We start from the raw sequence: 16,376 nt of genomic DNA on the forward strand, positions 1-16,376 counted from the left end.
AATTTATATCGATTCAGAGAAGGATATCCTACTTCTGAAATTTTCCAAGCACTGGGCAATCCCAAGGTTTACAAAACTTGACTCCTTTTCCCTTCTAAAGCGGGAGGGGAAGATAGTGAGCCGCGAGGGACGGTGAGGAGGAAAAATCGTGCGTCTATTAATAGTTTCGTTCTCCGATTGGTTTATAGGGAGCAAGAAAAAAAAGGTCTGTATCACGAGGGTTACTTATGTGAAAATTTCAAGATGGTGGGTTCTGTCAGGAGCTGACTCCGTTGGTGGCGCGCACACCGTAATGGTAGCGGTAGAGCCGAGGGCTGTTCTGATTCTTGTTTTCTTCTGTTTTCAAACACAGGTCAGTATCTGGCGCAAAGGCTTCCTGAAAGATCGCGTGATGCCAGTTATTGCCCAATTGTTACGGCACCTTTCCTTTAAACCACTGGGAGAGGTTGCGGCTAAGGGGGTCTCTTCCTGCACCTTTAGGGCTGAGAATGGATCCCCTTCGGAGACAGCTGGGGAGGATTGGAGCCGGCGAAGGGAAATAGAATATTCAGGGCCATGGGGTGACTGACGCTTTAGAGCACTAGTCGGGGCCTCGATCGAAGGTTGGCGGGTGATTTTGAGCCATCATCCGAGTCGTCTACAGACATCGGTTCTACGGGGGCTGTTGAGGCCAGGGTGGAGTTGGGTGTTTTTAGCAGCCCGTGCCTATCAAAGGGTGGAAGGCGGGACTTAGAGCCTTGATCGACACTTGGGCCCATCTTGTTCCCACCTCTCCCCTTCCTTTGCCGTGAGTAGCGGGTGCCACCTTCTCGGCTTCGAGGAAGGTTATGCTTTAAGGCCGTCTGTTTATTTGCATTTTTTGTGAATGAAGCGAGTGGATCCGAGAACCGCATCCGTCTAAGGTTCCAAAAAATCCACCCTCTCCTGCTTAACTGGCTGAATGAGTAACAGCTGGACGGGTGAGTGCGGGGTGGGAATAAGATGCAGCTAAGCATGGAAACGCCCCTTGGGGTGAGGCTGGGCGGTGTCCCTCCCAACAATCCCGGCGGCAAAGGCGAAGCGGGTGGAGAAAAGGAAGGCCGAAGGACATTTGGCCAGCTGGCCGGCCGGGAAAAGGTCTTCAGTTTTTAAGTCGCCAATTCACTGTAGAAGATAGGCCGTGAATCTATCTTGTATCTTTTCGTAGACCGGAGATATTGGGATTAACCGTTTTCATTTAAATGCAGTATTGCCATAGTAGTAAGATTAAAAAGTGTTATTGCCAAGGAATGGAAGGGGAGCCACAATAAATATACCGCAATGAAAACAGTAGTTACAAAGAAGAATGTGAATATTTACACAGTTACACAATTAGGATCGTATTATATGAATAGTGTTTACTTCATTCAGATGCATAATTGTGTAATTGGATATGATGCATTTGCAGGCTATATTGAACTGGAAAGGTTGAAATCTGTGTGTGGGAGATGTGGGCTCATTTGCCTAATGCCTATATGTTGGCAAAAATGTATCCCTTGAAAGAATGGAGGAGTTAGATATTTGTAGAAAGGTGAGCTAAAAGTTTAATCATTTTCATAATATAAACTTACACATGTATGTATGTATATAATTTTGCTGAATTGAAAATGAAGGGAGACTAGTTATAGATCTATTTCAAGGTTGTTTCCTCTCATCAGCTAGCCATACTCTTGCTGGGATTTGAACCTATAGCCTCTGCCTTGTAAGAATTAACTGTAGGCCACAGGATCTCATCCTTTCACCAGGGAAGTGTTAATATGTTTTGTTTCTGTTGAATCTCCCTGGCACATCTAAATATGGGAGGAGCTTGATGCTTCTTTTTGCCTTTCGGCCCCATCCAGAGTCATATCCAAGGCAGTTAATTTTTCATAGCTGACAAACTATATTCTGTATCTGTAACATATTTTTGCTGAATTGAAAATGAAGGGAGATCTAGTATAGCTCTATTTCGAGGTGGTTTCCTCTCATCAGCTAGCCATACCCTTACTGGGATTTGAAACTAGCCTTTGCCTTATAAGGAAGATTTGACAGAAAAACGTGTGTGTGTACCCGCACGTGCACGCGCGCGCGCGCACACACACAGTATTTTTGGAGTATAAGACGCATCTTAGTTTTGGGGGAGGAAAATGGGAAAAGAATCTGCTTACCAGGTATTCATCTGGCTATCATCCTTAGCCAGCACATTATTTTATCCCCTGCTTAGGGCTTTAAAAAATTTTTACTTGGAGAGAATAACAATGAAAGAGCTTGCAAGCCAATAAGAGTTGGAAGCATCATTAGCACCCGGAAAGAAACATACATACATATGTATATACGGTGGTACCTCTACTTAAGAACTTTTCTAGATAAGAACTGGGTGTTCAAGATTTTTTTGCCTCTTCTTAAGAACCATTTTCTACTTAAGAACCCGAGCCCGGAAAAATTTCCCAGGAAATTTGAGAGCAGCACCTATGCCCGGCCAGTTTCCTGCCATTCCCCCTTTAATTATGGCCATCTGGGCTGCCAGAGGAGCCTTTTGGTGGCACTTGAGGAGGCTTTGGCAGCCTAGAGCGAATAGAGCGTTTTCCTTTCTCTGGGTGCTTTGAGAGAGAATAAACCACTTCGCTGTGGTGACTCCCTTGCGCTGCCTCACATACACCTGGTGTGAGGTTGTCTCCCAAAGCATCTGGGTGCAGAAAGGCAAAAGGTCATGCTCACCTCACCTTCTTCCTTTGGCAGTGACTGTCCTCATTTTCCTCCCACCCATATTCCAAGCTTTTATTTCTTTCCTAATGGGTTTGCACGCATTATTTGATTTTACATTGATTCCTATGGGAAAAATTGCTTCTACTTAAGAATGTTTCTACTTAAGAACCTGGTCACAAATTAAGTTCTTAAGTAGAGGTACCACTGTAATTGCAACCATTTCTCCATATTTCCTCAGTTCTATTTCCATGTTGCAAAGTCATCTCTATAAATCCATTGTGTAATCTGTAGATCTGCAGAATAGTCCTTGATATTAAACATACTTGACAGTTCAATCATCGCATTTTCCAGTAATTTTTCCATGTTGTCATAGTCCAACAATTCAACAATCCCTTCTAGGAATATGTGAAGTAGTCAATGCATCTGCAAGTAGTCCTAAAAAGTAGTCTTAAAAATCGTCCTAAAAAAGGAGCACTATAAATCCTGATCTTCAAAAGCTATAACATCCTCACTGCCATTTCCCAACAAAAGCTTATACAATCTTTTTCTCTCCACAAGTAGGTAAATAAGAAATTAATTTCATTTTCACAGACACAACAGATAAAATGTTCTGAAGTCCAAGGTCTGCAGCTGTTTAAACATACACCAACATTTTCCCTGTGGTTACTCCTCCAACCAGCAGGTGGCAGACTTATTAATTCCACAAGCTTATTCATTTGCTTTATATATCTGACAGTTAAATTTCTTGAAAAATTAAAGCACTTTTATTAAAATAAATCTTCACTTCATAAATGTTTCAATAATCCAATTTAATTATCAAACATTGGGCTCTTCATTGTCTTCTTCAGAAGCTTTCTGCTATATTTGTTAATTAGCTGCTTGCTCTCTATTTTCCTCCATCTTTTAGTTCCCATTAAAAAAAATAGTCCTAAATTCTTTTTTTGCAACATCATTCACCAGCACAATTCTTAGATTCTCTTCCTTGTCTCTCCAGCACTTTTCTTTGATTCTTCTCCCATGTATTTTCAAGCTTTCATTCCATCGATTTTTGTGTTGCACAGTGACCATGGCTAGGTGGGCTTGAAAAAGCTAATTTCGCTCCCCTGCCAGTCGAAGCCCTAAGCTAGTTCTCTGGGGAGTATGCCAACCCCAAAGCAGATTCCCAGCAACATCCCCTTCACCTCCCCCACAGGGAGGTTCTGGCCTGGTTCCATTGGAACCAGAGCCCCAGGCAACGGAGATTTGCGGCTTCTGCACAGAGCGCAGGGAAGCTCCATGTCATCGCGGCGCTGACCATGCCCCTCTCTGGAATGTAATTAGAATTTAAACACAGGCTATAAGAGCCTGGATGGTGCAGTGGTTAGAGTGCAGTACTGCAGACTACTTCAGCAGTTGAAATCTCACCACCGACTCAAGGTTGACTCAGCCTTCCATTCTTCTGAGGTGGGTAAAATGACCCAGATTGTTGGGGGCAATATGCTGACTTTGCAAATAGCTTAGAGTGAGCTGCAAAAGACCTATGAGTATTTAAGTCTAAATGTTATTGCTATATCAATACAGTGGTACCTCGTTTTACGAACACCTCTTCTAGCGAACTTTTCGAGATATGAGATTTTTTTGCCTCTTCTTCTGAACTATTTTCACCTTATGAACCCAAGCCGCCGCCGCTGGGATGCCCTGCCTCCAGACTTTCATGGCCAGCTGAAGCGCTGAGATTCCCCTGAGCCTCCTTTCACTGGGAATCCCCGCCTCCGGACATTTGTTGCCAGCCGAAGTGCTGGTTCTTGCGCTTCTGGGATTCCACTGAGGCTTCTGTCAACTGCTACAGTCAGTGTTTAAGAAAAATAAAACCCAGAGTCCATTTTAAGGTTCAAAAGTGAATTTATCAAAAATCAGAACTGAAAGCAATCAAAGTGAAAGTAAACACTGAAGAAAAAGGCGTGATACGTGCATATATCAAAACTCCTTTTTGATCCCCCTCTTGGAGATTGGCCAATCCCTAGTGCCCATGACCATCATGTGGACGCATCTTCAGACTCACGTCACATTTATGGAATGTAACTTCTAACGGTCCTCCTGGTCACCTGGTTTCTAGGAAAATGAAACTTATCCCACTTCACAAGGCCTCCTGCACTCTTCCCCCCAATACCAAACCCCTCCCCATTTCTTTTGGCAACCAAGCATAGAAGAAATGCAGAATCATAGCGAAGGTTGACATTCGGACCCGCTAGAACAGGGACTTTAGTCTTAAAAGAAAAAGAAGAAAGACAACAAACGCACAAACAGGGCAGCTAGCCACATAAGCCTCAATGTCCTTTTTCATGGAGGGCCACCAGAATTGTCTCCTCAACAGGTGTAGGGTTTTTAGAAACGCAAAATGTTCAGCTACCTTTGAATCATGGCCCCTCTCTAAAATGACAGTTCTCATTGAGGCTGGGACATACACTCTGGACCCTATCCACGTCAGTCCAGACCCTTGAGTGCAGTCTGCTTGATGAGTCATTGATTTCTAAAGTCTTTTGGATCTCCATCGCCAAGTCATCCAGAAGATCGGCCTTCTTTGAGCTTTCTCTCTGGTGATTGCTGGGCATGCCCGTTGTTGAGCCGGGATCACCAGTTAAACTATCTTCAGTCTACCACTGTTGTATTGAAGCAACCTAGAAAGAGCATCTGCCATAAAATTATTTCCCCCAGGTATATAGCGCAACAAGAAGTTGAACCGACTGAAATGCTGTGCCCATCTTGCTTGCTTGGGGAACAGTTTCCTGGGGGTTTTCAACACCTAGATTTTTGTGATCAGTCCACACCTCAAACGGCTGTTTAGCTCCCTCTAGGACAGTGTTTCCCAACCTTTTTTGAGCCGTGGCACATTATTCACATTTTCAAAATCCTGGGGAACATTGAGGGGGGGGGCGCAAAAAAGTTTGGACAAAAAAAATCTCTCTTTCTCCCTTTCGCTCTATTTCTCTCTCCCTCCCTCTTTCTCTCCCTCCCTCTTTCTCTCTCTCTCCATCCCTTTCTTTCTCCCTTCCTCTCTCTTTCTCTTTCTCTCTCCCTCCTTCCCCCCTCTTGCTGTCTTTCTTTCTTTCTTTCCTTTCTTTCTCATTCTGTCTCTCTTGCTATCTCTTTCTTTCTCTCTTCCTTCCTCTCTCTTTTGCTCTTTCTCTCTCCCTCCTTCCCCCCTCTTGCTGTCTCTTTCTTTCTTTCTTTCTCTCTCTCTCTCTCTCATTCTGTCTCTCTTGCTATCTCTTTCTTTCTCTCTTCCTTCCTTCCTCTCTCTTTGGCTCTCTTTCTCTCTCCCTCCTTCCCCCCTCTTGCTGTCTCTTTCTTTCTCTTTCTCTCTCTCATTCTGTCTCTCTTGCTATCTTTCTCTCTCTTCCTTTCTTTCTCTCTCTTGTTCTCTCTCTTCCTTCTCTGCGGAGGCCAGCAAAGCTTTTCCGTGTAGACTGGCTGGGGGATAGGGCGCGCGCGCGCACGCACCCCCGACGTTCCAAAGAACCTTCTCCGACCTCCGCTGTGAGAAGGTTTTCTCCGAGCGCTCGCCGGAGGAGTTGGAGAAAGGGGCAGATCGAGCGGGAGGGCAGGCGGGAAGGCGGGCAGGAAGGCGGGCGTCAGCGGCGAGAAGCCAGGGGCGCGAGGGGAACGGAGGCACTGGGGGGTGGGGGCAGCCGCGGCGCCGGCCTCCGCACTTTCATCGCTCCCCACCCCAAACTCCAACGCCCAGCTCCTTGCGCGGCACTGGAAAAGGGTGCTGCATTGCCAGCTTCTACCTGGTGCTGCCAGGGAATCTCCAGCTGGGCAGGGCTCTCCTTAAGCTATCCTTTTTCCCTAGGAGCTTGGCGGCACACCTGGCTGTGTCTCACCGGTTGGGAAACGCTGCTCTAGGAAATGCCTCCAGGACAGTAGGGCCCACTGCACTGCAAATGCTTCTTTTTCCCATACCGCCCACCTTCGTTCGGTCTCAGTGAGCTTCCTAGAAGTAAACGTACAGGGGCGAAGGCCCTGCTCTTCATCTTCCTGCAACAGGACCGATCCCACGGCCACATCGCTTGTGTCTACTTGGATTACAAAAGGACGCTCGAAATCTGGGTGTTTGAGAATGGGCTCACCCGCAGACAGTCTCTTCAACTTTTCGAAAGCCACTTGACATTCCATGGTCCACTGTAGTGGGCCGTTCGGATTAGGCTTGCTTTCTCCTTTCGTTTTCAACAGATTCGTAATAGGCAAAGCTATTTGGGAGAATGCTGGAATAAACTGTCGGTAAAAATTGGCAAACCCTAAGAAACTCTGCAATTGCTTTCTAGTGTGTGAGGCCTCCCATTCCAGGACTCCCCTCACCTTCTCAGGATCCATCTCCAACCCCTGGTGTGAGATGCGATATCCCAAATAGTCAATTTTACTCTGGTGAAATTTGCACGTAGACAGCTTTGCATATAACTCTGCGGCTTTAAGTTTCTTTAGAACCTCCCTCACAAGGGCCACATGTTGCTCTAATGCAGGGGTCCCCAAACTTTTTACACAGGGGGCCAGTTCACTCTCCCTCAGACTGTTGGAGGGCCGAACTATAAAAAAACCTATGAACAAATCCCTATGCACACTGCACATACCTTATTTAAAATAAAAAAACAAAATGGAAACAAATACAATATTTAAAATAAAGAAGAAGTAATAAAGTAATAAAGTAATTTATACTTCTTTATTAACGTAAATTTAAATTTAAATCAACAAACATGCCAGTATTTCAATGGGAACTATGGGCCTGCTTTTGACTGATGAGATGGTCAAGGTCCACTTCCATATTTGTCACTGCTAGTAAATGTGATGTAAATGTGCATCAGTTAGTCTAGATCTGGTTGGAGATTTCAGATGTTTCATTCTGGAAAAAGTCTGTTCACAGACATAAGTGCTGCCAAAGATGGTTGCCATTTTGAGTGCATGGTTCCTGAGATTAGGATATGTCTCAGAGGGGAGAGATGCGTAGAAATTAAGCAAGCTAGTTGACTTGAATGCGTCTTTCAGATAGCCACAATTCTGCAGGTCAGCCAGTTCCATTTGGTAAATTGTATCCACATTTTCAATGTCAATAGAAAATGGGTTACGGAAAAGCTGTATTTTCTGTTCATGGAGATGAAGCTCTTTAAATCTTGATTGGAACTCCTTTTGCAACTTTTCAAGTAAATCCACACATGTTTCTTTTGGAAATGCAATCAAGGGTTTTTCCGCTAACAGATTTTGAGTTAAGGGGAGATGGCAGAAATTTTCCTCTTTCACTTGTTTGATAAGAAGGCCTAATTTTACTTCAAATGCTTTCACATGTGATTGCATATCACAGATGAGCTTCCCTTTTCCTTGAAGTTGCACATTGAAACTGTTGAGTAGCTCTGTTACATCTGTCAGAAAGGCGAGGTGCCATTTCCATTCTGCATCATTGAGCTCTGGTACTTCTTTGTTTTTTGAAATCATAAAATCTGTAATCTGTGGAAGTAAGTCACAGAAATGTCTCAGAAATCTCCCTCGACTCAGCCAACGGACTTCTGTGTAGTACACAACATCGTCATAGGCAACATTTAGCTCAGACAGAAATTCCTGAAATTGTCTGTGGTTTAGTGCATTGGCTCTAATGAAGTTAACACAAAATAACACAATTTTCATAACAGAGTCCCACTTAATTGATTTACTACATACTAGCGCTTGTTGGTGGATGAGGCAGTGTATGGCTATTGGATGAGATTGGTTACATTTGTCCATCTCTCGTTTGATCCGAGCAATTACTCCTTTCTTAGATCCCACCATGCTAGGAGCACGATCTGTTGTTACGCTGGCTAGTGTAGCCCAGTCCAGCTCCAAATCCTTCACAGTTTGGGACACCTTTTCATAAATATCCGCTCCTGTAGTTGTACCTTTCATGCTGCAAAGTGCAGCAAGCTCTTCTGTGACTTCAAAATTGTCATTCGTCCCACGAATAAAAATAAGTAATTGTGCGGAATCCCGAACATTATTGCTCTCATCCAGTGCTAAGGAAAAATATGATAGTTTTTTTGCAGAGTTTTGCAAATGCTGATGCAAATTGTCTCCCATTTCTTCAATCCTTTGTGTAATTGTAAATCCTGAAAGACTAACTATTAAATAAGTCTGCCTTTTCTGGACACACCTCTTTGGCAACATCAAGAAGGCAACCTTTCACAAATTCTCCCTCCACGAATGGTCTGCCAGCGCGGGCTATTTGCTTAGCAACTTTAAAATTTGCTCGGAGTGATGAAATATTTAGCTGCTACTGCTTCAGAGAGCCTGCTGAGAGGGGCGGCATACAAATCTAAATAATAAATAAAATAAATAATAAATAAATAAATTTTGCTGAGCTGTCAATGTATTTTTCAGTTTTAATATTTTATCTTTTCTCACATCTCCGACCAAACAATCAAATTTATCTTTATGGTGAGTTTGATAGTGTCGTCGCAAATTGTATTCCTTGAACACAGCCACTGCATTCTGGCATATCAAACACACAGCTCTTTCCTTGCACTGCATGAAAAAGTAATCATAAGTCCATTGTTCTTTGAATATCCTACACTCCGAATCAATTTTTCTCTTTTTTGACATCATTGTTTCCTAGGGAAACCAAATTGCTATAAGTAAAATACCAATAGAAAAATATACAGCCCTACAAAAACAAAATACCAACAACTTCCTTTTCTTCCTTGTTCCCTCTATTTCTCCTTCTTTCTTTCTTTCCTTCCTTTCTTGCTTCCTTGTTCCCTCAATTTCTCCTTCCTTCCCTCCCTCCTTCCTTTCCACTTCTCTCTTCCGCTCTCATTTGGTTTCATTTTCCTCTCCCTTGTTCTTTCCCTCCATCATTTTCTCATTTTTCTCTTTCTCTCTCTCTTCTCTTTCTCCTACTCACTCTTTCTATCTCTCCCGCTTTGTATCTCTCCCTCTTTCTCTCTCACCCTCTCTTGCTTTATTTCTCTCTCTCCCTCTTTCTCTCTCCCTCTCTCTATATTTCTCTCTTACTTTATTTCTCCCTCTCACTCTCTGTCTCCCCTTCTTCCTCCCTCTCCCTCTCCTTCTCTCCCTGTTTCTCTTTCTTGCTTCCTCACCTTCTCTCTCTCTCTTGCTTTCTCTCTCACTCCCTCTCTCTTGCTTTATTTCCCTCTCTCACTCACTCTCTATATCCCCCTCTTCCTCCCTCTCCCTCTCTCCCTATCTCCTCTCTCTCTCCCTGTTTCTCTCTCTTGCTTTCTCTCTCACTCCCTCCGTTACTCTCCCCCCCTCTCCGCAGCACACACCCCTGAATCCTTGCCAGAATACAAATCTCACCATGCAAAAACTTTGAAGAGGGAAAAAGCACCACCGGAGGAATGAAGAGCTTCCCATCGACTCCCTTCTCCCCAGCAGGAAACGCCCCCCCCCCACTGAATCCTTGCCCGAATGCAAATCTCACTGTGCAAAAACTTTGAAGAGGGGAAAAAGCACCACCGGAGGAACAAAGAGCTTCCCATCCACTCCCTTTTCCCCAACAGGAACCCCCCCCCCCCGAATCCTTGCCCGAATGCAAATCTCACCATGCAAAAACTTTGAAGAGGGAAAAAGCACCACCGGAGGAACGAAGCGCTTCCCATCCACTCCCTTCTCCCAAGCAGAACCCCCCCCCCCTGAATCCTTGCCCGAATGCAAATCTCACCATGCAAAAACTTTGAAGAGGGGAAAAAAGCGCCACCTGAGGAACCAAGACGCTGGAAAGCAGGGAAGGGGAAGTCTCCCGTCCACTCAGTCTGTGCGGTCTTGCTGCTGAGCGTCTCGCGGTGGTAAGGAGAGGTAGAGAAGCAAGGAGCGGGGAGGAAAGTGGACCTCAATTGGCCCCTTTGTTTCCCGCCTTTAGGGAGAGGAACTTTTGCTGCCCTATGGCAGAGCAGCAACAGTTTCTCTCCCTAAAGGCGGGAAACAAAGGGGCCAATTGCAGGTCCGCTTTCCTGACTGCCGCTTTGCTCTCCACCTCTCCTCGCTGCCACCAGAAAGTCAGCAGCAAGACCGCACGGACTGAGTGGATGGGAGATTCGATCAGAAAAATCTTGTGCACTGCCACGGGCCGGATAAATAGCCTCAACGGGTTGCATCTGGCCCGCGGACCATAGTTTGGGGACCGCTGCTCTAATGTCTCTGAAAATATCAATATGTCGTTAAGGTAGATCAAGACCCCCCCCTTATATAAATGCTCATACAGTACCTCATTGATTAATTGCATGAAAACTCCTGGCCCCCCCTTTAGGCCAAATGGGAGCACTTTAAATTGGAAAAAACCCTAGGGGAGTATTGAAGGCTGTTTTCCATTCATCCCCTTCCTTGATGTGAATTCTATAGTAAGCCTCATGCAAATCCAGCTTTGTGAAAAATTGCAGTAATCCACCCCCATCCTCAGAGACCTGCCTTTTCCCGGAATAGGATGGGGATCGTCAGGTGGATGCATCTTTAGACTCACATCACATTTATGGAATGCAACTTCTAATGGTCTCCTCCTGGTCACCTGGTTTCTAGGAAAACAAAACTTATCCCACTTTACAAGGCCTCCTGCACTCTTCCCCCCCAATACCAAACCCCTCCCCATTTCTATTGGCAACCAAGCGTAGAAGAAATGCAGAATCATTGCGAAGGTTGACAGCTTCCGGATTTCCGTTGCCAGCCCAACCACTCGTTCTTGCACTGCTGGGATTTCTCTGAGGCTCCCTTCGCTGGGATTACCTTCAGTTTTGCTGGTGCTGCTTTGAATTCCAGTGAAGGGAGCTGCTTTGGATCCCAGTAAAGGGAAATCCCAGCAGTGCAAGAATGGGCGCTTCAGCTGGCAATGGAAGTCTGGAGGCGGGGTTTCCCAGTGGTGCAATTAATCATTGGAACAGATTTTCTTCAAAAATGCCCCAAGAGTTTTTTAACTGGAGGTTATTTAGATCAGCGTTTCCCAACCAGTGTGCCGCGAGACATGGTCAGGTGTGCCGCGAAACTCCTATGGAAGCTCCAGCTGGGCAGGGCGCTGCCGGTGCCTCTGACTTGGAGCTCCCACTCGCAGCTGCCCCCCGGCTACTGCCCGATGCCGCTGTTGCCGGCGCTCTCCTGCTGGGTCCCAAAGAAGGAAGGAGAGCTTCATTCTTTGCACCGGCAGCAAGAGGAGGAGGGCGCCATCAGCAGCGGCACCAGGTAGTAGCCGGGGGATGGCGGTGGCAAGAGCTCTAGGGCGGAGGCACCAGCAGTGCCCTGCCCAGCTGGAACTTCCTTGGCGGGGACGGCAACCAATGTCCTTTGGGGCCCAGAGGGAGGGCACTGGCGGTGGGAGCAGGAGGGTGCCGGGCCGCGGCCGCCCCCGCACCTCTAGCCCCCTCGCGCCCCTGGCTACTCGCTGCTGCCTTCGCCGAAAGCACTTTTGTCCCGGGCTCTCAGCGAGGGGGCTGCAGGAGAGGCGGCGAAGGCGATCTCTCTCGTTCTCCGGAGGCTGGCAAAAGTGATTTTCAATGTTGGGCGCGCGGGCCAGCGTGCGCTCTCCCCCTGCCACATTCAAAGTAAGCCGGCGAAGGTTTTTCTTACTTTGAATGTTCCGGGTGGGCTGGCAGGGGGATGGGGAGAGAGAGCGCGCTGGCCCGCGTGCCCAACTTTGAAAATCACTTTCGCCAGCCTCTGGAGAACGAGAGAGTGAGAGCGACAGAGCAAGATAGAAAGTGAGAAAGAGAGAGAGAGACAAAGAGGGGGTAGAGAAAGAGATAGCAAGAGAGAGAGAGAGAGAGAAAGAGTGTGAGAGAGAAAACAAGAGAAAGAGAGAGAAAGGGGGAGAGAAAGAGATAGCAAGAGAGAGAACGAGAGAAAGAAAACAAGAGAGAAAGAGAGAGAAAGCAAGAGAGAGAGAAAGAAAACAAGAGAGGGAAAGTGAGAAAAAGGAGCAAGAGGGGGAGAGATAGAGAAAGAGGGGGAGAGATAAAGAGAGAGAGAGAAAGAAAGAGAGATGAGAGAGGAAGGAAGAAAGAGAGAAGAAGAAAGCAAGAGAGAAAGAAAGATGAGTGAGGAAAGAAGAGAGTGAGTGAGAGAGAAAAAAGCAAGAGAGAGATAGCAAGAGTGACAGAGAGAGAGAGAGAGAGCAAGGGAGAGAGAAAGACAGAGGGAGGGAAGGAGGGAGAAAGAGCAAAAAAAGGAAGAAAGAAAGAGGGATGGAGAGAGAGAGAAAGAAGGGAAGGGAGAGAATGAGGGAGGGAGAAATAGAGCGAAACGGAGGAAGAGATTTTTTTTGTCCAAACTTTTCTTTAGCCGCCCCCCCCCCCGTTCAATGTTCCCCAGGATTTTGAAAATATGAATAATGTGCTCAAAAAAGGTTGGGAAACACTGATTTAGATAATCATCTTTCTGAAGAAATGTAGGTTTCCTACCTAAGCAAAGGGTTGGACTAGAAGACCTCCAGGATTCCTTCCAACTCTTTTTATCACTACTATTATTATAATATGACAGTATGCTAAGTTCTTTATTCCAAACATTGTATTATCCTGAAAAGCAATCTTTCCTGAAAGCAACTTTTCTTCATCTGTGAAAATGGTAGGAGCATTTTTCTAAGTTACATATGATTGTATATTAATCAGTTGTAAAGCTGCAGAAATGTAAGTTAATCTAAGAAGAAAGTCTTTCGGAAGATTAAAAGTAATTTCTCCTACAAAATCATCCAAGGCTATTTGAAAAAGACAAAACTGTCTGAAATTCAAATTTAGATTTAGAAATAAGAAAAAAGATTTTAAGACAGTCCAAGCCAACTTTAGTAATTGCATGTATGTGACCAGTTGCACAGTGTTTCAGATAAGCCTGAGTGTAAAGATAAATATTTTAATGAGAAATGTAACCATTCTACAAGATAAATTTTTTACACATATAACTGCATTGGCTGCCGATTGGTTCCGGGTGCAATTCAAAGTTGGTTATGACCTATAAAGCCCTACATGGCATCAGACCCAATTACTTATGGCAGGCTACATGAATCCTAGCGACCAGTCCCGTCAACTAGACAATGTCACTTCGCAGGACCTAGGGCTCCGGCCCTCTGGAATCAGCTCCCCACAGAAATTCGTACTGTCTCCACCCTCCTTGCCTTCTATAAGAGTCTTAAGACTCATCTATGTCACCAAGCTTGGGGCCACTAGACTCTGGCCCCCTGGCTGACGAATTTTGGAGATTTATACTGTATATTGTTTCTTTTAGATATTGTAAGCCGTTCCGAGTCTTCAGAGAGGGGCGGCATATAAACCAACCAACCAACCAAACAAACAAACAATCAAACAATCAAACAAATAATAAATAAATAAATAACACAGCCAATACTTAAGTAAGATTTTGAGGTGTTGACTAAAGCAATTAAATTTGAGACCTTGCATTTTGGAAATATCTGAAAATTTTTACTAGAGAAAAAGGTACAGAATTTCATGTAAAATCACAAAAGTTTAAGATCTGCAAACAGAAGTAAAACTTCTTGTGGCCAAAGGAAGTAAAAATAATGTTAAAAGTAGTAGGTACTTTTGATGCAATTCCAAACTAATATCACTTTAAAAACTTGGCTAGTTTCCTGAAGGATTGAGATAAAATTACTGGAATGTTTACTTTTAGTTAACAATTGAAATAATTGATTTAATAGAGAAGTAAGTAAAAAGTACTTAAGTAAAACCCAAGTAATATTTCTCAGCAACGTTTTTTAACTGAAGTAATAGAAGTTTTGATTTGTAATTGTGGGATAGCTTGTACCTGAATTTTTTCTGCTGCAATGTTTAATTCATATGGGAGAAGGCTATGCACTAAATAAAATTTCCAATTAGGAAAAATACTAGTGTAATTACATACAAGCTCTTGAGGATGAGTAATGCTAAAATCACTCAGAGCTTAAGCCACATAGAATTTACATAGAGTAAGATAAGCATGCCTTGTGGCAAAACTTTTACTGATATCTCTGTGTAGGTTGAGAATTATTTAAAACTTTTAAAAGTATATTTAAAAGAAGGAAAAAAAGAACAGGAACCTTACTACAATTAAGAAGCACTTAAAGAGTGAAATAATGAACAAATAATAAAATGCAACATTCAATAAAACTATTTTCATTAAACATCAGTGGAATAAATTCACCAAAAAAGAGCGGACAAGTTTATAATAAATTACAAACACAAAATGCCGACATTATCTGTATGTCAGAATTCAGTCCAATAAGGTACTCTAGAATAATGTTTGTTTTTAATTTTTCCCCAAGTTTCGATTAAAGAATTTCTAATGCTATGTCTTTGAAAGTACCTATGTACAATGTTCCCTCTAATTTTTTTTTGGTATGGGCGGAAAAGTATAATGTCTGAGCGGCACATTTTCATGCCTGGGCATGGATCGGTGAGAAACCCGGTCGTTAAGTGAATCTGGCTTCTCCCCCCCCCATTGTCTTTGCTTGTGAGACGGTCGCAAAAGGGGATCATGTGACCTCAAGACACAGCAATGGTCATAAATATGAAACGGTGGTCAGGTTTTGATCACATGATCGTGGGGCTGCTGTGAAGGCCGTAAGTGTGAAAAAGGGGCATAAGTCACTTTTTTCAGGGCCGTTGCAACTTTGAATGGTCAATAAATGAACCATTGTAAGTTGAGGACAACCTGCCTTCTCCCCTAGATGTTTTCTGTGGAGCTTCAAAATGTACTCTTGATCTGCTTCTAAAAGAGTGCACTGGTCAGACAGATAATCCTCGACTTCTGACCCCAATGGAGGCCACCATTTCTATCTCCCGAGTAAGATGGTTATTAAATGAGTTCTGCCTCACTTTACCACCTTTCTTGCCACAGTCGTTAAGTGAATCCCTGCAGTTGCTTGTCAGAAGATCCCAAAAGATGTTCACATAACCCTGGGACATTGCCACCACCATAACTATGTTGTCAAGTGTCTAAAATTTGATCCAATAACCCCTTTATTTTTCTAACAAAGTCCTTCTTAGAAGGAAGAATAGAAAGAATAAAATGGAAAAGGGGATTAAAAGGGGATACAAAAAAATAAATAAAAAAGAAAAGGGTTCGGTTCAAAGTTCTGCTCAGATTAAAGAAATTGGAGTTTGAGAAGGGTTGATTAAGCTTGGAGTATTGTTTTGTTTGCTCTTTTTTAACTTTAATTATTTTTTCTATTTAGATATATGAATTTAGGAATTGCTGATTTGTTTTAATAAAGTTAGAAGTATTGTTTATAATAAGATATGTAGTAGGTGGCTTTCCCCCCCAATTATTTTAACGAAACCTTCCAAGTTTATTATAAACAAAATAAAGTAAAAGAGCCTCACCCCCATTCCTTAGCACTTGGTCCTGCTGTGTACTTCTGACCTTTATGTGGTCATCAGGAAGGCCGGTGGGATGTATGCCTTCTAGGGGAAAAATTAAGAAAGAAACAAGTGAACCAAGAAAATCGTCATGCCTTATGTGCCTCAGGGGTAGGAGGGAGGCTGAGCACGAGCTTTATTTATTTATTTATTTATTGGATTTGTATGCCGCCCCTCTCCAGAGACTTTAAAAAGAAAGGCCGAGGGAGGGCGAGGCAAGAGCTCTGGTTTGGGCAGCGCTGTCACCCGAGCAACGGGAACGACTGCCCCCTTTCCCCCACAGGATATACACACACTCACTCCTGCAGTGTTGCCCAAACTGGAGCT

The 16,376-nt window shown here is 44.1% G+C and overlaps 1 protein-coding gene and 1 long non-coding RNA gene across 6 annotated transcripts in view; both read left to right on the plus strand.

Annotated features, from left to right (window-relative positions):
* The first annotated feature begins 251 nt into the window (after positions 1-251).
* LOC139156524 (histone deacetylase 4) overlaps positions 252-16,376 on the plus strand; it is an 815,291-nt gene continuing 799,166 nt past the window's right edge. For 4 of the 5 annotated variants that reach the window (XR_011557327.1, XM_070732257.1, XM_070732259.1 and 1 more), the window contains exon 1: positions 252-352. The gene's annotated coding sequence lies outside the window, so the exon portion shown is untranslated. Of the gene's footprint in view, positions 353-819; positions 960-16,376 lie in introns of those variants that run through there. The other variant, XM_070732258.1, reaches the window with a different exon arrangement.
* Positions 1,362-15,749, plus strand: LOC139160212 (uncharacterized). Its single transcript, XR_011557904.1, has 2 exons — positions 1,362-1,549; positions 13,921-15,749. It is a non-coding gene; the product is annotated as an uncharacterized lncRNA (long non-coding RNA).

Source organism: Erythrolamprus reginae, chromosome 1 (assembly GCF_031021105.1).
Source record: "Erythrolamprus reginae isolate rEryReg1 chromosome 1, rEryReg1.hap1, whole genome shotgun sequence".
NCBI lineage: Eukaryota > Metazoa > Chordata > Lepidosauria > Squamata > Dipsadidae > Erythrolamprus > Erythrolamprus reginae.